The following is a 21,652-nucleotide window of genomic DNA, read 5'->3' as shown; positions in this document are numbered from 1 at the left end:
CAGATATATCCTCAATTATTCATTCCCATTATCCGTTAACTCGATTTAATGCCAAATACCTAAAATACCCCTTGAATCACCCCAAGTCGGGTATTGGGTCCCGTTGTGACTTTCCTACTAACTTGCTCCCTATGATCGTATCATGCCAAGTAACCCAAATAAACCCACAGAATAATATGGTATATCACATATATCACATATATGAACATATATACAATTATGCCCATAACGACCAAATTACGAAAGTTTCCATTCTAATAAAAAACGGACCCACATGCATATTTAATATCCCTAAACATGCATAACTAGTTATATTATCATATAACTCACATAATCAAAATCAAATATATAAAATAAACATATAATTCCATGTATTGCCATCCTGGCCCCCTAATCAAGGTCTTAAGCCTTGTTAGGTAATTTTGGGATGTTACACGCCTCTTAAGAGAGTAGGAGTTTTCTCTCTGGATATTTCATCAATGGATAAGCACAAGGCCATAAAAGGAGTTCAGCGCGCTAAATGGGAACACATGAGTAATTAGCTAGAGGTGTGTGAGATACTAACAATTTTATCACTAGGAATGCTTGGTTCAATCATTTAAGACTGCTAAGCATTTTGGTAAAGCTTTGTAGTATTTTCACTAAAATAAAGTTCAAACATATAGGTCATCTATTTTATGCACTAATATCATTCAGGCTAGAGAAAGATGATGTATTTAACCAAGTGGAGGAATCTTAGGATTTGTTAAATACATAGTAAAAATTGTTCATGCACGAAGTGGTGCAAAAACCATTATGATTGGGGGTGTTCATCAAACTGCCCACAGTGCACCACAATTTATAGTTTGGAACCCGTCGTGGTTCGGTTGCGAAATGTAGTTTTTCCAAACCATGTGGTGTGGTGTGTTTGCACTTTTGAATTTTATAATAGTGGTTCAAACCGCACAGCACCGAATCGTTATATATATTCATTTTTTTATATCTTTTTTTTTTTTTTCAATTTTACTACATTTAAACTTAATTCATATACATATTTATATTGTATAATATACACAATATCTAAACAAGTTATTATTTTTCAAAAGATGCTAATACAAATTATACTTCAACCTAAAGATGTTCCTCCTTATTTCAAATCTTTACTTCTATATTTTATTTTTTTCTTTGTTATTAGTTTGTTCTATTATTATTGTTTTGCTAAAATTTTATTAATTTGTTGTATATTTATTGTTTTATTAAAAATGTTTTAGTTATGAGCTTTAATATGATGTTTAATTGTTAAATTATTTGCATATAGGAATAAACCATCCACACCACACTGCATATTTGCGGTGCAGTTTATGCGGTTTGAAGTATATGAAGTGTGGGTTGCGGTTTGGAAAATTTCCCAAACCGCATATGCGGTGCATTCCAATAAATTGGCGAAAAATCGCACTGCCTGCACCGCGGACACCACTAATTACTATTTCACTAAAGTCAACATGAGCAGATTGGCTTTTGTTGTAGGCATTTAAAAATTATTTTTTTTGGTCCAAGGTATTTGTTGAAGTATATATGAGTACCTAAAAAGTTGGAGGCATTTTGAGATGTTTTGGATCAATGTACTCAGTGACATTATAGAGGCTGTTCCATTGTGTTGCTTGTTGAGAGCTGATACATCGCACGCCTTACAAAAATTACGACTAGTGATGCATTACCTTCATAAAGGCGACGCATCACGTGGGTTGTCCATACGGGACTGCACAATTACGTGTTTTGGCTTAAAAATTTATTTCACAATGCTCTAATCTCACTAGTTAACACTAATGACAGTTCCTATACTATTTAAAGGGTTCATATGAGATTTTGGTGAATTGATCACTCTCCACTCTCCACTCTCTCTAACTCATAAAGATTAGTATTGTTCACTAAGATCTTCATCTAGAATCTTGACTTGTTTAAAGACCAAGGCTTGTTAATCTCAATCTCAGTCCACCACTGTAGTAGCTTCAAGAAATCTCACAAGGGAGGCTATGAATATGGATTTTTGCACAACAATTCTAATTTTGTCAAGCCCTCTTGCCATCTCCATTGTTTCTCACATAAGAGCATAACTTCTATGATTTTATGTAACTAGGGTTTTCACTACCAATGCCATTTCTTCTCCTTACTCTACTTTGTGTTTTCTTCCATTAAGTCTATTGTTATATTGTGATTAATGCTCATAATTGCAATACACATATTGTGTTTTAAGCCATATCCCAACAAAAGACCCCCTCCAACTTTTAATATCTTACACTTATAGTGTAGAGTCATTAAAAGTGTAATTTGTTGTATGAATTGAGAGCTATCAAAAATTGTTTTTCTAAAAGATAGAAAATTACTGGAACATAACATAGTGTTACTGACTTCTCATAGATGAAATTATCGAAGAAGATTTTTAAAGAATCCTTTATTATTCTATTATTTCAACAGCTGTAATTTTAGAAATACCCAAAAAAAATCGTTCCATTATGATTCTGTTTATTATTCTTTTATTCATGCGATACATGAATTCCCATGAAATGTCATATTATTCATCTCATATGTAGAAACATGAATTTATTAGGAATGTGTGAAGTGTTTATGTGATGTTTTTCTTTGAAATCAATGACATAAATGGATTAAGGTTTAAAGAGTTTTTGGTTAATCCATTATTATTCTATTATGTAGAAGTTGTATAGAAAGTCTGAGAGGGCATTCACGCATCTTCCTTTTTATGGATGACCTCTTGAGTATCATTCTCCTATGGGAGATCTAGACGTCGTCGAGCAACCTCATCGCAAATTCTCCAGTCTCCTTGTTTCTTGTTTATCACATCACCATGGATGCATCCTCTTCAATTTTTTCTTTGAAATGCATGACTCAAGATTTTTTTAGGCCTTATAGGTTTGATGGAACTAATATTATGAGATGGAAAGATAAGATTAGGTTCCTCCTCACAACTCTCAAGGTGTATTATATGTTGGACAGGATCTAAAGGTTGTAGATCCCCCAAAGGATAATGATACCCAAGAGGTCATCAAAGAAAGGAAGAAGCGTGAATAAGATGATTATTGGGTTGCTCGACGACGTCGGATGGGAGGCTTTGGGGTGGACCTCGTCTGTTCTTCTTTGATCAAGAGCTTTAAATCTGAGTTTGTGGCATTATGTTAGGTTCCAAGGTCTGGGTTTAGATTTGAATGTTTTATGAAAAAAAAAATTCCTTCAAGTTTGCATCTTGATTTTGTTTGTGATTCCTTATTGTTAACTGATTTTAGTTATCAATTTTGAAATTGTCGCCTTTTATATTGAATGCTTGAATTTGGGGATTTGATTTTTCAATATGTTTTATTAGGAATTGGTTAGGTTATTGAGAAGGAGAAATAGTATCAGTCAAGAGATTATTTTGATTTTAGCTTAATTTTTGTAATTAATTATGATATTTAGATAAATTTTAACTTAGTTAAATTATTGATTTTAACCATAATTTAAAACAACATTTAAACCATTGTTTTAAATTTAATTTTATTTTATATTTATTATTATTTTATCAATTATATTTATTTTTAATTATTGTTTTTTTCATCTTCATATTAGGTTTTTTTGCTCAAAAATAAAATAATAAGATTTTAAAAAAAAATTAATGAGCTTGACCACAAATATGTCGACATCTATCATCCTAATCAGCACTAAGGTACTTGCCAGAGCATGTAGCTAGGGTTGAGTCTGGCTATAGGTGGGCTAGGCACACGTCTAGATCCCCCACCCCAAAGAGGCCCCCAATTATTGAAAAAAACAAATTTTTTTACATACAAAAGGCGCCCAAAATTTAGAATAATATCATTCTATATATTGCAATTAGAAAAATAATATTTTTTTGTTGTTTATTTGGGCCTCACCCATCTCAGCCCCAGTCCTGCATGTAGTGACAACTGCACCCAAAATGTGACGTTGCGTGGTATATAAGTGTAATGAATTAAAAACTACAAATATTTATGCTACATTATTCTAAAAAAATATATAGTTTTAATTTTATTAGAAATGAAGATGTAATAAGTGTAAAATTTTATAAATATAATTAAGAAAAATTTAATGTACATAATAGTTATTTTACTTTATGATAAATATTTGGAAATAGGGTGTATTGATACATTATGGAATGTAAATGTAATGCCCTACTACCCTAGAGTCGTTACCATGTGGTTTTAAAATGTGTATTTGACTCGCTAATCGAGGTGTAAGACACAAAAGTGTAATTAAACAAACGTAAAGAATCATTTAATAAATCTTTCATATAAAAGTTTTAACTTTTATTAAGATCATAAAAAGAGTTACATTGGGATCCCAAAATGATGTTTAAGACATATTTACAACTTCAAAAGTTATTGTACAGTCGACCTAAGTGACAAAATCAGACATTTACACTGTGCTCCTCAAAAATACCCCAACCGTAGTGGCCAGGTAGGCCAAACACGTACGCACTTCTCCATGCCCTCCAACTCATGGTTGGTCAGCCTTTTCCTTACCCTTACCTGCACCATAGAGTACCTGTGAGCTAAGGCCCAACAAGAAAACTTTATCAGCATAGCATCTAAAATAACTCATTTCAATAAATACATAACTAATCAAACATAAAAGACAATCCAAACATCTCTATTAAAATTCACAACAGCGGCCCAAGCCAGTCAAATTGCGTTATCAGACACCAAGTTCACGGTCCTAACCAAGTAGGTGAGTATGGCACCCTTAGATGGCCCTACCATGTCGGCTTGGATTCAACATGCTTAATATTGATCTCGGCCCTTGCTGAACCCGGCTCTTGCCGCTCCCGGCCCTTGCCGCTCAGTCACAAACATATATATGACATAATAGTTACAAACATTTACACATAACAATATGCACAATACAAGCACAGATAATCGAGCCATGCCCTGCTCTATGGGCACAGACTGTAACGCCCTACTTCCTTAGAGCCGTTACTAAGTGAGTTTTAAGACAAAATAGTGCAATGAACTCGCTAACCGAGGTTTTGAAACAAAAGTGTGACTAATAAAAGTTAAGGCTGTAATCTTTGAAAATGCGTTGACTTAATAAAAACTTCTAGTATTAAACAATTGGGATCCCAAAGTAAGATTTGAAAACTAATTACATCTTGAAATAAGTTTACAGTTGATCAGTTCTAAAATCATAGAATTATTACAGCCAATTTCAAATAAACCCCTAACCAAAGCAGTCGGGCAGGCCAAACATGTACGCGTCAATTATACCTGGGCGTGCCCAAATCGTGGTACACTCCCCCCACTTCCATATCCTCATCATAGATCAAGTCCTTTATGCTAATACTCTATACTTAGCCATAACACACAATTTCCAGCATCACCAGACACCAATCAGTTCTTACCTTGTCTTCTGAATTTCTTTATGATTTGACACCACTCAGTCCGCCTAACCTCGAGTTTTACTGTTCTCCTCATCTCTGATGTAGTTGTCTCCGGAGGTGCTTGTGCAATAGATGACGCGCTTACCAATCTTGTTATGCCTTCAATTCTTCAGATATTCATCATTAGCTTCTTTGTGGCTTCAGATCAAGTTTCCTCATACCTGTCCATTCTTCTTGTAGCTCTAATCTGAGTACTCTTGACGACACCCAAACTAACACTCCGTTAACGTCTTCCGCATATTCATTTGCTCACCATTTCCATCTGGGAGTAATCCACATGCACTGCTCATGAGCTTGAAGGGGACTTGTCCATACCGTTCATGCCCTCTCTGCCTAAAGAACTTACCTGTGCTGCTGTAGCTTGAACCATTCTAGAGTCTTCGTTACCAGCTCCTCACACCCTGCCCGGTGCAAACTAGACAATTTCCCGAAATGTCTCTATCCTTGGTTTCCAGCTGGTAATAACCAGATCATAGATCAACTCTTGGGGACATCGTCCCATCTTGTATCCAACATTGTACTTTTCGTCCTAACCCGACGATGCTAACAATCCCCGCAGTACAACACTCTGGCTACTCCAGGGTCAAATCCTTCGATTGTTTCAATAGACTTTCTGTCAGCCAAAACCGTCTTTTACAACATTCCTTATACCAATCCTATCTGTAGTCCGACCTTGAAGTACCCCCGAATCTCTCTTTACATACCCACATAATTTTCCCACTGATCCGCTCAGTTTCCACTCAGTCTCATTCACATACTCCAGATGATATCCTCTACAATCCATGGTTATTTCTTAACTGCTTAGCTCTCTCACTGTGACTCATGCTAAGGCTCCCTTAAGACAAACTCTGTCATATACTATGCTCTTCTTGATCACTTGCATCCCGATCCATCTGCCAGAGTTTCAAATTTCTTCTCAATAAGCGTTACTATCCTCAGCCTCTCAAATAGCACCTTTGAGGCAACCTCTCTATGTCCATCTCTCTCTCACTGGACATTCTCAACACTGAGTCCTTCCAGTTCGTTACATGGCCAAAGCATAAACCATTCCGTTAAATACTCATCCTCGAGGAATCAGCCTCGAACTTTGAATGTATCGCTGCATTCTAGTTCTCCGCTCCCTCACCATGGGAAACCCATCCTAACATATCGAGTCATTATATGTAGAAGTCATGGCCTCACCGGGCCTCCTCTCAGGTGGCATCCTCTCCCTCATGTGCATACCAAATCACCCTCCTGATTCCTGCCGCCATCTCGATAACCACCTTTTCGATCAGGCTTCTTTCCAATCTCAAATTAGGTGTCCAAGCACTGTCTGGGGTCCTTTTTCCTCAAAATTGAGAATCCGACCTCGCTGCGTTCTATCAACAAAAGTACCATCTTATCGATCAGACTTTTCCCCTTTCTTGGCAAAACCAGAAGCCACCGAACTAATCGGGGTTCTTTCAACTTGATTATCACGAATCTATCCTTACTAGCTCGATCTAAGGAAGCGCTGCCATTGCGGCTCTAGCACTCGTGCTCTATACATCGACCATCAGTTCCTCGAACTACATGGCCCTCTCCGCCATCCACATACAGACGATAAGTCCTTACATCAGAGCGGCCCAAATGCCCTGGACTATCCCAGAGTTCCATCCTTAAATGGGTCGCCACCAATTCCGGATACATCCATCAGTATAAATTCTCAAAATGAATTATCCAATTCACCAAACCCATTGTTCTACACTGTTGTTACTCTATCAGTCCAAACCAAACTTATAAGTCCGTCGGTCTCCACAGTTCAAATCATGTCTTTATAACCTCTTCTATCAATCATCATCTGAGTTCTTTTCAGCCCATTAAGCCTGTACTTCAACCCGAGTACCATTTCCAAACATCTCCCTGCCTCAACATTTAACACAACCCTCTAATCAGGATATCTCATCCTCTTAACCAAGGGTGGAATTAACTCTGCTCATCTATTGATAAATTCCTTGTCAACTCGTACCTTCCTCAACACTAGAGGATAACACCCTTTACGCCTTTCGTATAATACCCTTATCTGTCCTTACCTCACAGTAAACCAACACTGGTAACCTTACTGTTAAAACATCGAAATCAGCTATTTCCCAAGAGAAATCTGCTGTTCACTTATCCCATCTCAACTAACAAACTCCACAGCTTACCCACACACTAGTGACCCTCTGCTGCTGCTTTCAGGGATAACTGGAGATCTCAACTCCAACTTATATCTAAAAACCCCTCTTTAACACAATATCAGGTCCCCAAACCCTTCTAGGAACCAACAACTCGAGTTCATCCGTCAAAACCGACCAAACTCCTGAACTCAGAGGTTCATACCCTGAACCAACTCACAACTAAATCCAAATATCCACAGGTATAATGCACACACAAGCATATACTAGGTCAAATCCACAATGACATACATTTAGCTACCAAATTTTATCACCACTAAGTATATCCACACTCATCATGCTTCATACAAGCCAATTAATAGATATAACTTATGAATTTAATTCAGAAAATTAACCACATACACTCAATATGCGAACCATTATGCCAATATTCATCCATATGCATAATAATATTATTCAGCATGCATCAATCTCAACATGCAATAATCAAGGGCCCAGCCCAACAGCATCTCATGCATATGTCATTTCATTCCTCATGCTCCAAATAGATAAGCAGGCAAACAGGGCATTCAAACATACATTCAGACATGTTAATCAATCATACCAACCCAATACCCAAACCCCAAAATCAATTTAAGACTTTAAATGGACCATCTAACAACCCATAAACACTAGATTCAAACTCAAAACACAATCACACTCACAAATCCACCCAATTGATTTCAACTTCAACAACTTAAACCCATAGGCCATAAACACAAACCCAAGCTTGAAAAACCTCAACCATACCTCAAAATCTTAAACCACAACAGATAAAACTCTTAAAATTTTCTAGGATCCTTACCTTTAAGTGGAGAATCCACCCTTTGCTTCCTTGAATCCATCTCCAAGTCTCCAAAATCAGCTCCTTCCCCTCTTCTTCTTCTTCTTCTAGCTTTTTTTCCCTCTCCTTTTTCTTCTCTTCAAATATCAAAGCATCAAATGACTAAGTCCCCAAACCGTGTACCCCTTAATACCCAGGTGCAAAATGTCAATTGCCCAGCCAAATGACCATTTTACCCCTTCATCAAAACCCTTTGCTAACTACACCTCAAGGGCACTCTAGTCCTTTCTCCTATATTGCAATTCTACCATTTCTTTCACCTAAACTTGTTACTCTCAGCAGTAACTAATGGTTACCCAGGTTACTAAATCTCCAATAACCATTAACCGCTAATTCCCTACTTAACCATAAAATTCCCGAGGTACCCCTAAGCTCCTCCCGAGCCGGGTATAGAAATCCCGTTGTGACTCTTAAGTTAACTAGCTCTCTAGGACCGTCTCGGCACGTGCATCACAATAATAACACCACACTGACGTGGTACAATTCACAGAATACAATTATCACATATATGCCCTCAGCGGGCTAAAATTACCAATTTACCCCTATCATGCAAACGGGGTCCACATGCATAATTATTTCACCTAACATGCATACTAACCACGTAGTCATGCATCTCAATGTTCAATTAGTCATATAACATGCTTTAAATCATAACCATGCATTTAACTCATTAAAATCACACATAAATCCCAACCTGCCCTCCTGGCACACTAATCAAGGCCCTTAAGCCTTATTAGCGATTTTGGGTCGTTACACAGACAATTTTCTTACCTTGAATCCTGAGCAGATAGTGTATGGTAATCCCAAGCATGATCCATATCCCGAGCCCTGGCGATATAACCTAGCCACAAGCAATAATGGATAACCATCAATCACTTATACTATTGAAGAGTTTCAAGGTACATTTCTAGGCTTCGGGGTCTCGAATTCCACTAAACCAGGTAGTAGAATCCTTCCCGAGCCTTTAGGTTTGAGTTCCCGAGCTTAAAAAGCCTAATTGGCCATTAATCCCTATTTTAGCCGCGACGCCCCTCACAATCGTCGCAGCCTTCCACAAGTCAAAGAGCAAACCCCACTTTTCCCTAGGTGGGTTGCACCACGACACAAAGGCAGTTTAGTGAACCTCCTTAAGCCACTGAGTTCATGCGGGTTGTACCGCTCCAAGAACAACACTGCGGCGCGACCCCGCGAACTCTGAATTTCCAGCACTTTTCCTGTGTTTTCCCTGAGCTAAAATCACCAGAACCGACCCTAAACATAAACAAAGAAAGAATTAAGCCTCTGCACCTCAATACTACACCCAGAGTACTACAACCATCCCAACTACTAAACAAAAACTCCAACGCAATTTCAAAACTAAAAAATTCAGCCTCTTACCATAACCCAACCAAAAATTCAGAAATGCTTCAAGAATTTACCTTACCTCAATTGATTAGCTCCGACATCAGCCTCCCGTGACCCCAATCCTAGCTCCAATTCACAGCTCTAATCCCCCGACTATCACCTCAAGAATTCAAGGATCCCTCACCACTTCAAGGGAAAAGAGGAAACTGAGATGGAGAAAAAGGGAGGCTTGGAGTATTTTTTCTGACCTTGGTTCCCTTAGCTTCTACAGACCACTAGTGCCCAATGCCAAGTCTATCCTTTTGACAAGAAGACTAAAATGCCCCTTGATCATAACCTATTCTTTAATGCCCCCGAAGGAAAAGTTGTCTTTGTACCTCGTTTCCTGCTAGTCCTCAAATAGTTCTATAGATTCCCAATTAATCCCGACATACCCAAATAATCACCAAATAACTACCTGTTACCCAATAAATCTCGACTACGCACTAAGTTACTAAAATACTCCTAGGCTCACCCCGAGCCGGGTATTCGACCCCGTTGTGACTATTCCACCAATCCTCTCACTAGAATCGCCTCAGACCACACATCTAAAATGTATTCCCATAACACTGGGGTTTCACTCATAGAACATACATAATACAAATATACCCTCAACAGGTAAAAAAATTACAAATATGCCCCAATTTATAAAAACAGGCCCACGTGCATATTTAATACACATAATCATGCATAACTATTCACATCACCATATAAATTATATATACGGCATAATCACACATATATTCCATTAATTACACATATAAATCCAATCGTGCCTTCCCGACAGACTTACAAAGGCACAAAGCCTTATTTGCAACTTTGGGACGTTACAATAAATGTAACTATCCAAACAAAAAAAATAAAGAGAAGAAGAATACATGAATTAATAAAAATAAAAATTAGTCATTTTACCCTCTTACTTTTGCTAGTAGTATTGTTATACCTGATTTTTGAGGAAAATAATGTTTGCTCTTAAATTTAAGCACAAATATTAAGTTATGGGTTATCTCGGTTGTGAGACAAAGAATCGACTCGAAAGGTAGTTGTCATGTCAGCTTGGAGAGTCAAGAAATTTAGCTCGAAAGCGAGTCAAAAGACATTAGAAAATATGGAGAATCAATATTTAAATAACAGTTCCACTTTTGTAGGAAATTGTTTAGACATTTACTAATATAACCATTTTTTGTATTTTGAATTTTATGAGATATATTGTAAATTCCCCCTATAATCATGGGGAGAGAATCAAATACCAGTCCTATAAATAGACTGGTTGTATTCATCTTTTTTCAAGCGAAAATTCTTCTACTCAAAAACTCAGTGAAATTGCTTTTCTACTTTAAACACAGAATTCATTAATCAAATTGACTAGTGGATGTACGTAGATTTTAACTGTTGAACCACATAAATTTCTTCCATCTTTCTTTTATAATCGTTTAATTCTCTTTATTTTTGGTTGACGAAAAACTACATCAACAATTTGGTGCTTTCATTGAGAGCATTAAACGATTCAAATTATACCTTTCCACTAACCTTCATTCGATGGTGCAATGGATGCCCCCACTGGAAACATTCCTGTCTGTGGAAGTGGGAACCGTCTCCCAGGAATACCATAAGGGTTAGAAACAAAACCTCGAATTGAGGAACATCCTAGGCAGGTCGATAAATTCCCAATGAATGAAGAACAAGTAAATGACGAGGTAAATGCCTCAACGACCATTCAAGGTCTAGGATAGACCTGACAACAACCTCAGCAAGGTTACTATGATCCAACGATGTATGTCCGAATGGTCATTCTTTAAAATCTTTGTCTTAAGGAACAACTTGTTGAAGTAAACAAGAGGATTGAAGATATGGATAGATGGGTTGCTGCGACTGAAGAAGCCCCAAGAAGAATGAGGGGATGATCGCTCGAAAGTATCGGACCGAATGGCAGAGCAAAGAGCTCATGAGATCAAAGAAGGACGAGCTGCCACAAACAATAAGATAATAAATTAACAAGGGAATTCTTCTCGAAATCCCACACGGACTGCAAACCAAACCAGAGAAATTCTGGTAGATACTCGAAATAATCGAGCTACTCAAGAAATACATCAGAATAATAACCCTGAATCTGCTCGGAATAATGAAAGGCCTTTGTCGTCACTTGTTTGCCCAAGAGGAGAGAAGAGCTAGCGATGGGATACCACAAAGGCCTGCTCTAAGTGCGAGAAGTGTTAGCATAGATAGGAATCCCAAAACTGGACACAGACAAATGTATGGCAATAATGTTCCACAAGGAGAAAATCATGAGACTGGACAAACAAGACAACCCCAACAACAGACAGCGAGTCGTATGTCTTGGTCTTGGGCTACAGGAATCAGGATTCATATCGAGAATCCACCTAGGAATAATTCTCAACATCAGCAAGAATGAACTATAACTTTGCTGAAGACAGTTATCAAACCAACAACTAGGACACGAGTATGTTAGTGTGTATAACACTTAACCACACTATTACAAACACTTTCCAAACAATGGCCTCAACCTTCGAGACCACTTGAACTAGAACCAGGGGAAATTCAACCAGCCAAACATAGACTTGAGAGCACACTTGAATGCCCAAAGGTGAGAACCTATACCGCCAGTATAATGAAATAATAACAACCCAATATTGCAACAGGGAGCTGGAGTCCTTCAGAACAATAACCAGCTCCCAAGGGTGAAAGTATCTCCTCTTAATGATCTAGTTCAGAAACAGGTAAACCTTCTAAAAGAACTTTTTAGCCTCCTACGACAAGAAAAAACTAAGGTGAAAGCTTATGACTCAAATGAAGAGCTCGAACGATTTGCTCCTCGTATTTCGAGCACACCAGTCCCCCAGGATTTAAAATACCACATGTGGCACCTGATGATGGTAGCACTGACCCAGGAAGCCACTTAAGTACATTTAACACTGTAATGGGGGAAAGCAACATAGGACTCGAGCTCTGATGTATGCTTTTTCCTACTACATTGATTGGGACGGCAAAGAGTTTGTTTGATAAATTTTGAAAACATTCAATTTCCTAATGGAAGCAATAATCCAAAGATTTTAAAAATCAGTTTCGAGCTACCAGGAGCATAAAACCCGAAGCCTCCTCTCTTTCAAATATAAAACAGCATCCAATAGAGTCTCTTAAGAAGATATCGAGAGATTCTATATCAAATCTGCTAGGGCTCAAGATGTAGATGACAGCAGCCACCTAATGGCTATCAGAGCAGGAATAATACCAGGCAGCCCTTTAAGGGATGACCTGCAAAGAAAAACCAGTTTGAACTGTACTAATGTTCACTGAATAAGCTCATAGAATCATAAATGTGGAATAAGCTAGGTCAAAATTACACTTAACGTCACCAGCTCCCATAACCATGTCAAATTTGAGTACAACAATGATAGTTGCAAGCTCAATGTCTCCTACTACAGCTCATATCTCCAACGATAATGTTGGAAAAAGGAAAAAGAATGAAGGGAATTCTCTTAGTGTAAAAGGATATAGGAAAAAGAAGGTTGACAATTATATCTCAATATATAATGTTTATACCGAGCATATTGAATCTCGGAAAATATCTTCGTAGCAAACGAAAACCAGGTCCAATTCAGGCGGGTTGAGCCTATGCGCAATCAATGTTTAAAAAGGGACCAAAACAAGTATTGTCAATTGTATAGGGATGTGGGCCACCTTAACAACGAATGTCGGCAACTAAAGGACAAGATTGAGAACTTAATCTCGTGTAGTTATCTCCGCCAATATGTCCAAAACAAAGTAGTGAATAACGAAAAAGGATAGACCCAACATAATCAAAGAGCAATTCAGACCCAACTTACAACACCTCCACCAACTCGGGAAGTTAATAAGCCACCTTAAATAGAAGGAGAAGACATCATAACCATCTTTGGAGGATCACATATCATAGGAACGAGCAAAGAAGCTCAGAAAAAGTACATTCATGAGCTATAAGTAGGGGACAATACCCCTTATGTTCCAGAACCCTGAGCTCCAAAACAACAGAGGGTTGATTCTCAACCAATCACATTTATCGAGGAATAGGCTTCTCATGTCTAATTCCCACACAATGATCCATTAGTGATTACCTTTCAGCTTGTGAACAAAAGGGTAAGAAGAGTACTAATTGATGACAGGAACTCGGTAAATATTCTATACAAAACGATGCTCGAGAATATGGATCTCTCTATTCGAGATCTAAAAATGAGCACATGAGCAACAGAATTCCCAATAACCATAGGAGAGTACACAGTATCGATCACTAAATTGTTCGAATTCATAGTGGTCGATATCTGCCTACAATGTTTTGCTTAGGGGACCAACCTTGATAGGCCTGGGGCTAGTAACTTCAGTTAGGCATTTGGCGATAAAATTCCTGACTCCAAGCGGTGTTGGAACAATAAATGTGGATCTGCTTGCTGCTCAAGAATACTACATCATTTCTACGAGAGGTCGAAGTCAGCTTATAACCTAAGCACTAGTAATAATTGATAAAATATTCAATGAAACCATACTTGAGATAGAAGTGGGTGAAATCGATCCTCGACTGGGAGATGACCGAGCTGAACTCGGACTCATTGAGGATTTAAAATAGATAGAGCCCAATCAGAATGATCCTATCAAGGTACTAAAAATTGGGATAAACCTCGCTAAAGAGATGAAATATCAACTAACCTAATTCCTACGAGCTAACCAAGAGTTTTCCACCTAAACAGCAAAAGATAAGACTCCTCGATGATAAGAGGCTACAAGCATTAAACGAGGAGGTATGTAGCATCCCAAATTTACTAATAAGGCTTAGTGCCTTGATTAACATGCCGGAAGGGCAATAATTGATTTTATTATGTTAATATGTGAATTAAATGATTATGTGATTAAAAATGCATGTTTAGGAGAATGAAATATGCATGTGGGCCCAATTTGGTGAATAGGGGCGTATTTGTAATTTTGGCCCATTGAGGGCATAAATGTGAAATATAAGTATGTTATGCTTGATACCACAAGATTGTGGTGATATATTTGCAATGTGCAATCTGAGACAGTCCTAGGGAGCATAATAGCTAAATAGTCAGAACAGGGTCGAGTAGCCGGCTCGGGGTGAGCCTAGGGGTATTTTGATAATATATTACTTGATTGGGATTATCGAGTAACGTATAGTGACTTAATGAATATTTAAGTACACTGGGGATTAAATGGGGATTTGTAGGAACACTTGAGGAACTATCAGGATATGGAAATTGACGGGGTTGCCCTTGGTGGCGTTAAGCGAGTGAGGATAGACTTAGGGGTAGTTTGGTTAATTTGGAGGCTGAGGATGGTTGGACTTACCTTAGACCCTAGAGCTAACTAGAACACATTAGAAACTCACCTCTCTCTCAATCTCTCTGTATGACCTGATATTCAGCCCGGGTCTTTTATCCAGCGCGAGTACAGCTGACTATCTAAGAACAATTCTAAGGGATCCACAAGTTGATATCTCATCGGCGGAGGCAGTGCGACCCCCCCAGATAATAACACGAGCTAAGGAACACGAAACATTAAAGTATGAGTTGGAGATGGATATAACTTACAGCCTCCTGGACATGGGCTGACATTATGCTTAGGTCGGAGTCCTCTGACCACCTGCCATGCCCATGAGTTTATAAAGCTGGATACGTTATATATAAATGTGTGTGGTTAGACATCACATGTCTGTTTATCCCTGAATTCTCGGACACATAATATAAACGTACGTAATCAGACATCATGTGTCTGATTACGCCGGGCAGCCCATGATCATATTTACCTAATGATTAGACCTTACCTTAAGACATATACAAATATTCATCATTTTGTAGAAGACAGGTCACAGAAAGGGATGTATTTTCACGTGACAACCCCAACACCTATCCTGGGATGGTTCTTCTACAAATACCAAGACCTTGGACAGAAAAGGGGTTGGGTTTTCTCTGTGTAATGCAAATATTCTGTCAAAATATAGAGAGACATACATCAATAATATCGACTCGTGGACTAGGGGGATTTTAACCTCCGAACCACTTAAAAAGGAATGAGTGTTCTTACTATATCGTTCTAAGCATCTTTAAGAGTTATTATTCTTGTTACGGTTTACCCTTAAACACTAGTTTATTCCAGCTAATTTTCGTAATACACTGTTGGCAAAAAACCGCGTCAACAGTTTGGTACTTTCATTGAGAGCTGCGAATTAGTGCCATTGAAAAAGATTCAGGAAAAAGTTTATCATGGTGGTCACTTGTTCAAGGCACGGTAACGAAACTGATCAGCATGGTGGGCAGGAGGCGCACCATACTGCTGTTTTTGACGAACAAAACCCGGAGATCTAGCACCGATCGGGAAAGCAACCGATGGGCCACGGCGACACCGGAAGTTCAGCACCTCTACCACCGAATCTGAACCCAAGTTACTTGAATACGGTGGAGGAGCCATCTAGCAAAAGTAAACAAGCAAATTGAGGAAGTCTTGGCTTGGTTACCCCCTCTTGCAATCGATGTTAATGTCGGAAATAGGCAAGGCAAAACTCGTAAGTCCCGTCGGGATAGTCGACCTAGGCCCAGTCGGTCGGTTAGAACCTCAACTCCAAGTTCTACGCCCGTTTCACACAATCACCAAGAAACCTCGTTTGGTGGCTTTCCCAGAGATCATCAACTAGCCAGCAGGTCGGTCAGAAACTCGACTCCAAGTTCGGCGTCACAGTCAAATGTCCATGGCCACCCACACAGACGATAAAGGACAAACTCGCAAAGACAACATGTCCCAACCGACTTCCCTGTATCGCGATTAGATCGCCAGGCTCAAAGAACCAGGAATGGTGGAGCAGAGCGATGGCAAGCTAACTTGATCCGGCCTGATGGGACGAGGATTGCCTCACCGATCAGGCATCCTCTGTCACCGATAAGGCACCCTTCGTCACCTCATTCAGTTCGAGATGTTCCAACGTATGGAAATAGCAGGAGGAATCCTGCTCTCGCTGCCCCTGCTGATATCTCGCGGGCACGCGGGAATATCCCAGATCCTCATCCTCGGCCACAAGCGTCGAGGGCCATCGAAGTGAGAGGACCAGCGCAGATTTAAGGAATCAGCTGAGTTCGGCTCAGAATCCTCGAGTTGATCCACATATTGATCTTCGAGATCGTCTAAATTCACAAAGAACCAATTTATCTCGTGATGGAGTCTGCGGCACTCATCACGAGGGAAGTCCTTCTGAAGTGCGTGATAACGGGAATGCCCCACCGAACCAAGCTCAAACGTGGAGGCAAAATAACCCATCAAATGCGTACGGTTGAGTGGGAGCTGTTGAACAGCCCCAAGGAACCAAGGAACCAACCCTTAAGAGGTTGGCCTAGATGAAGGAGTTGATGAAGAAACTCCTATCAGAGAAGGAAAAAGACGAATATGACTCAGGGGATGAGCTCGAGCTTTTCGCTCCCAACATCGCTGCAATGCCATACCGCCAGGCTTCAGGATGCCCCATTTATCAAAATTTGACGAAGATGGAGATATGTCCGACCACGTGGGGATGTTCAATACCCTAATGATGGCCCATAACATCGGACCTGAGTTAAGGTGCTTGGTATTCCCTTAGACTCTGGTCGGACCCTCTGGACAATGGTTCAAGCAATACAAAATCCATTCTATCAGCTCGTGGATGAGCTTCTCCGCCGACTTTAAGAGGGCGTTCTGAGCTTCTCAGGCAGCTAGGATAAAAGCAGACTCCCTGGCAAACGTAAAGCAGCAGCCCGGAGAGCCTCTGAAAATAGGTTCGCCAATATCGCTGCACGAGCTAGAGATGCAGATGAAAGCTCTAGGCTTATGGCAATGAGAACAGGAATCCCTATCGGGGGCGACCTATGGAATGATATCCAGAGAAAGGGTGTCAACATAGTGGACGAGTTCCTATATAGGGCTCAGGGATAGATCAACCTGGAAGAGGCACGAGCTTCAGTCGTAGGAACTAGCCAAGTCCCTGCCCAGCCCGTTGGAGCGGTAACGGACCTTGTAGCTATGGCTCACATCGTTATCCAGAATAACAAAGGGGGAGGAAGCAATAGGAAGGGAAATGGCGAAGGTGGCCAGAATGGTTCAAAGAAAAATAAGCCTGTGGAGAAATTAAAACCAATCTATGCGACTTACGCCGACCTCACGGATACCAGAGAGCACATCTTCTTTGCAAACTCTGCCTGCCTTCCGTGGAAGAAGCCGGAGCCTCGAAAAAATCAAAGGGTGAAGAGAAACCCTTCAAAATTGTGTCGATTCCACAATGACATCTGTCACAACACTGATGACTGCAGGCATTTGAAGGATGAGATCAAGACAAACATCAGGGCTGGTCCCCTGGGTTAGTATGCCTGGAATCGAATCACTCTTAATCAGCTCACTAGGCAAAACAGTCAATCAGCTCTGGAAGCCCCCGCAAATCAGACCGGACACTAGGTGAGTCAGGACACCCACCTCCGATAATAGGAGGAGAAATAACCACCATCTCTGGAGGCCCTCATCTAGCAGGCAAGCATAAATGCCCAGGAGAGGTATGTCAATGAGCTAAGGTCTCACAATGGAGTTGAGTTCGTCCCGGAGCAGCGTTTGTCTAAACATCAATGATTGGAGAAACAACCGATCAGTTTTACTGATGAAGACGCTTGTCATGTCCAGTTCCAGCATAAAGACCCTCTAGTCATAACCGTCCAGCTCACCAATTGGAGAGTTAGGCGGTCCTTGGTTGATAACGGGAGTTCTGTGAACCTGCTATTCAAGTCCACATTGGAGAAAATGGGATTGTCTGTGACCGAGCTAAGGGAAACCTCCACGATGTTGTATGGGTTTTCCGGAGAAGGTTCGATAGCTATCGGAACGATCGAATTGGTGATAACCCTGGGTGAGGGACCATGATCTATCTCCGAGCAGCTCGAGTTTGTGGTCGTGGATTGTCTGACCGTATACAACACAATCTTGGGTAGGCCCACGCTGATGGCATTCGAAGCCAAAACTTTCGTCTGCCACCTCGTGATAAAATTCCCTTCATCCACGGGAATATGTACTGTCCGAGGCGATTAGCTTGTAGCTAAGGAATGCTATATCATTTCCATGAAGGGAAAATCACAACCCGGGCAGCAGACGATGGCCGTGCAAGATCGAGGCGAGGAATCCCAGGAAGTCAAAGCTAATCCTGGGATGGAAGAACCTCAGCAAGTCAGTTGCAGGGGAACCACCCCGAGTGAGGATATTGATCCCCAAATTGGTGAAGATAGATCTGAGCTCCAGGCTATTGAAGACTTCAAAGAAGTAAACATTGATCCCAAAGATTCTTCGAGGGTCATTAAGCTCGGGAAAAATCTTGACGCTGAAAGAAAGGCAGAGCTGGTAACATTTTTACACGAAAATCTAGATGTTTTCGCTTGGTCCCATGAAGAAATGATAGGAATCATCCTGAGTGTCATCATGCATACACTAAATTTGGACGAAACCATGCCTACGAAATCCCAGAAACAGAGGTGTCTGAGTACGACCCGAGATGAAGCACTGGAGGAATAAGTAGCTAGGCTTTTGAAGTGCGGCTTTATCTGCTAGGCTAAGATCTGATCTGGGTCACCAATCCTGTCCTGGTCCCAAAGCCAAATGGGAAATGGCGGACCTGCATCGATTTCTCCGATCTGAACAAAGCCTGTCCCAAGGATTGCTTCCCCTTGCCAAGGATTGACCAGTTGGTGGATGCCACTGCAGGGCATGAGCTCATGTCCTTCATGGATGCGTACTCTGGATATAACCAGATCGCCATGAACCTTGTGGACCAGGAACATACTAGCTTCATGACTCCAACCAACGTGTACTTTAATAAAGTCATGCCCTTCGGGCTGAAAAACGCTGGGGTGACCTACCAGAGGTTGGTCAACAGAATGTTCGCTGATCAGATCAGGAAAAACATGGAAGTGTATGTTGATGATATGCTGGTCAAGTCAAAGACTACCGATAACCTTGTCTCTGATCTAAAGGAATGTTTTGGAATTCTAAGGAAGTATAGTATGAGGCAAAACCCCCAGAAATGTACTTTCGAAGTGGCGTCGGGAAAAGTTCTGGGATTCATAGTCAAGACCAGGGGGATAGAGGCAAACCCTGACAAAATCAGATCGCTACTAGAGATGCCTTCGCCCAGGTCGCATAAAGATGTCCAGAGTCTAATAGGAAGGGTGGAGGCCCTCAATCGGTTTATTTCTAAATCCACCAACAAATGTTTGCCATTATACAACCTTCTTTGAGGGAACAAAAAGTTTGAATGGACTGAGGAGTGCGAACAAGCTTTCATCGACTTGAAGATACATTTGGCCGAGCCACCAGTGTTAGCTAAACCAATGGCAGGAGAGCCCCTTTTTCTCTATTTATCCGTGATGGAGAATGCGGCCAGCGTTGTGTTGGTCTAGGAGGAGGACCGAGTTCAAAAGCCAGCATATTATATAAGCAAAAGACTTCTTGAAGCAGAATCTCGGTATCCTATAATGGAAAAGATGGTGCTCTACCTTATTACCACTTCCAGGAAGTTTAGGCCATATTTCCAATCCCATTCAATCCACGTCATGACCGATCAACCTTTAAGGCAGGTGCTGCAAAAACCTAAGACATCGGGACGACTGTTGAAATGGGCGATCGAGCTCAGCCAGTTTGAGATACTGTATATACCTCGAACTACAATCAAAAGCCAAGCCCTAGCTGATTTCATGGCTGAATGCACTGGATTCCAGGAAGAGCCCTTGAGAGAACCAGCGCAGGAATTATGGAGAATCTTCGTAGACGAATCATCTAATGAGAACGGGTCCAGAGCTGGGATCATCTTAATATCCCCCAAAGGGCATCATTTCCACTCCATGTTGCGGTTTGGGTTCATGGCATCCAACAACGAAGCCGAATACGAAGCCCTATTGGTCGGGCTTAGAGTGGCGAAGGAATTGAAAGCCAGGGCCGTCCACTGGTACAATGATTCCCAGCTCATGGTAAACCAAGTGTTAAGGGAATATCAAGCACGGGGAGCCCAAATTGCAGCTTACCTGGCCAAGGTCCAAAAGGAACTATCGGAGTTTGAATATAGCCTAGCCAAGCAGATCCCTCGCGAGGAGAACACCAATGCCGATGCTCTGGCTAGACAAGCTACCTCCAAAGAAGCCGAGACTCTGAGCATAGTACCAGCGGAATTCTTGGAAAGCCCGAGCGTAGCGGGAAGTGCGATAGAGGTCGAGATGATCGATGTCAAACCGACCTGGATGACACCAATAATAGAATATCTTTTGACAGGAAAATTTCCTGGCGACCGGAAAGACGTGAGGAGGACACTCTATCAAGCTCCTAGGTATACAATCATAGACGGGATGCTATACCGACGCAGCCATTCCTTACCTCTACTACGGTGTGTTCTGCTAGAGGAAGCCAAACCTATATTGCAGGAGGTGCACGAAGGCTTCTGTGGGGATCACGCTAGAGGGCAAAACCTGAACCTGAAAATACTAAGGCAGGGATACTTTTTGCCCACGTTATCAAAGGACTCCATATCCTATGTCCGAAAGTGTGATAAATGCCAGCGGTTTTCCACCATCACCCGAGCTCCGCCAGTCAAGCCAAAAATGATATCATCCCCCTGGCCATTCACGGTATGGGGAATCAATTTAATTGGAGCCCTGCCCCTGTGGCAGGGAGGAGTTCGCTATGCAGTAGTGGACATCGATTATTTTACGAAGTAGGCGGAAGCGGAGCCCCTGGCGACAATCACCGCAAAAAGATTCC

This window comes from Humulus lupulus, chromosome X, assembly GCF_963169125.1.
Source record: "Humulus lupulus chromosome X, drHumLupu1.1, whole genome shotgun sequence".
Lineage (NCBI taxonomy): Eukaryota > Viridiplantae > Streptophyta > Magnoliopsida > Rosales > Cannabaceae > Humulus > Humulus lupulus.
Note: the sequence above shows the minus strand (reverse complement) of the source record.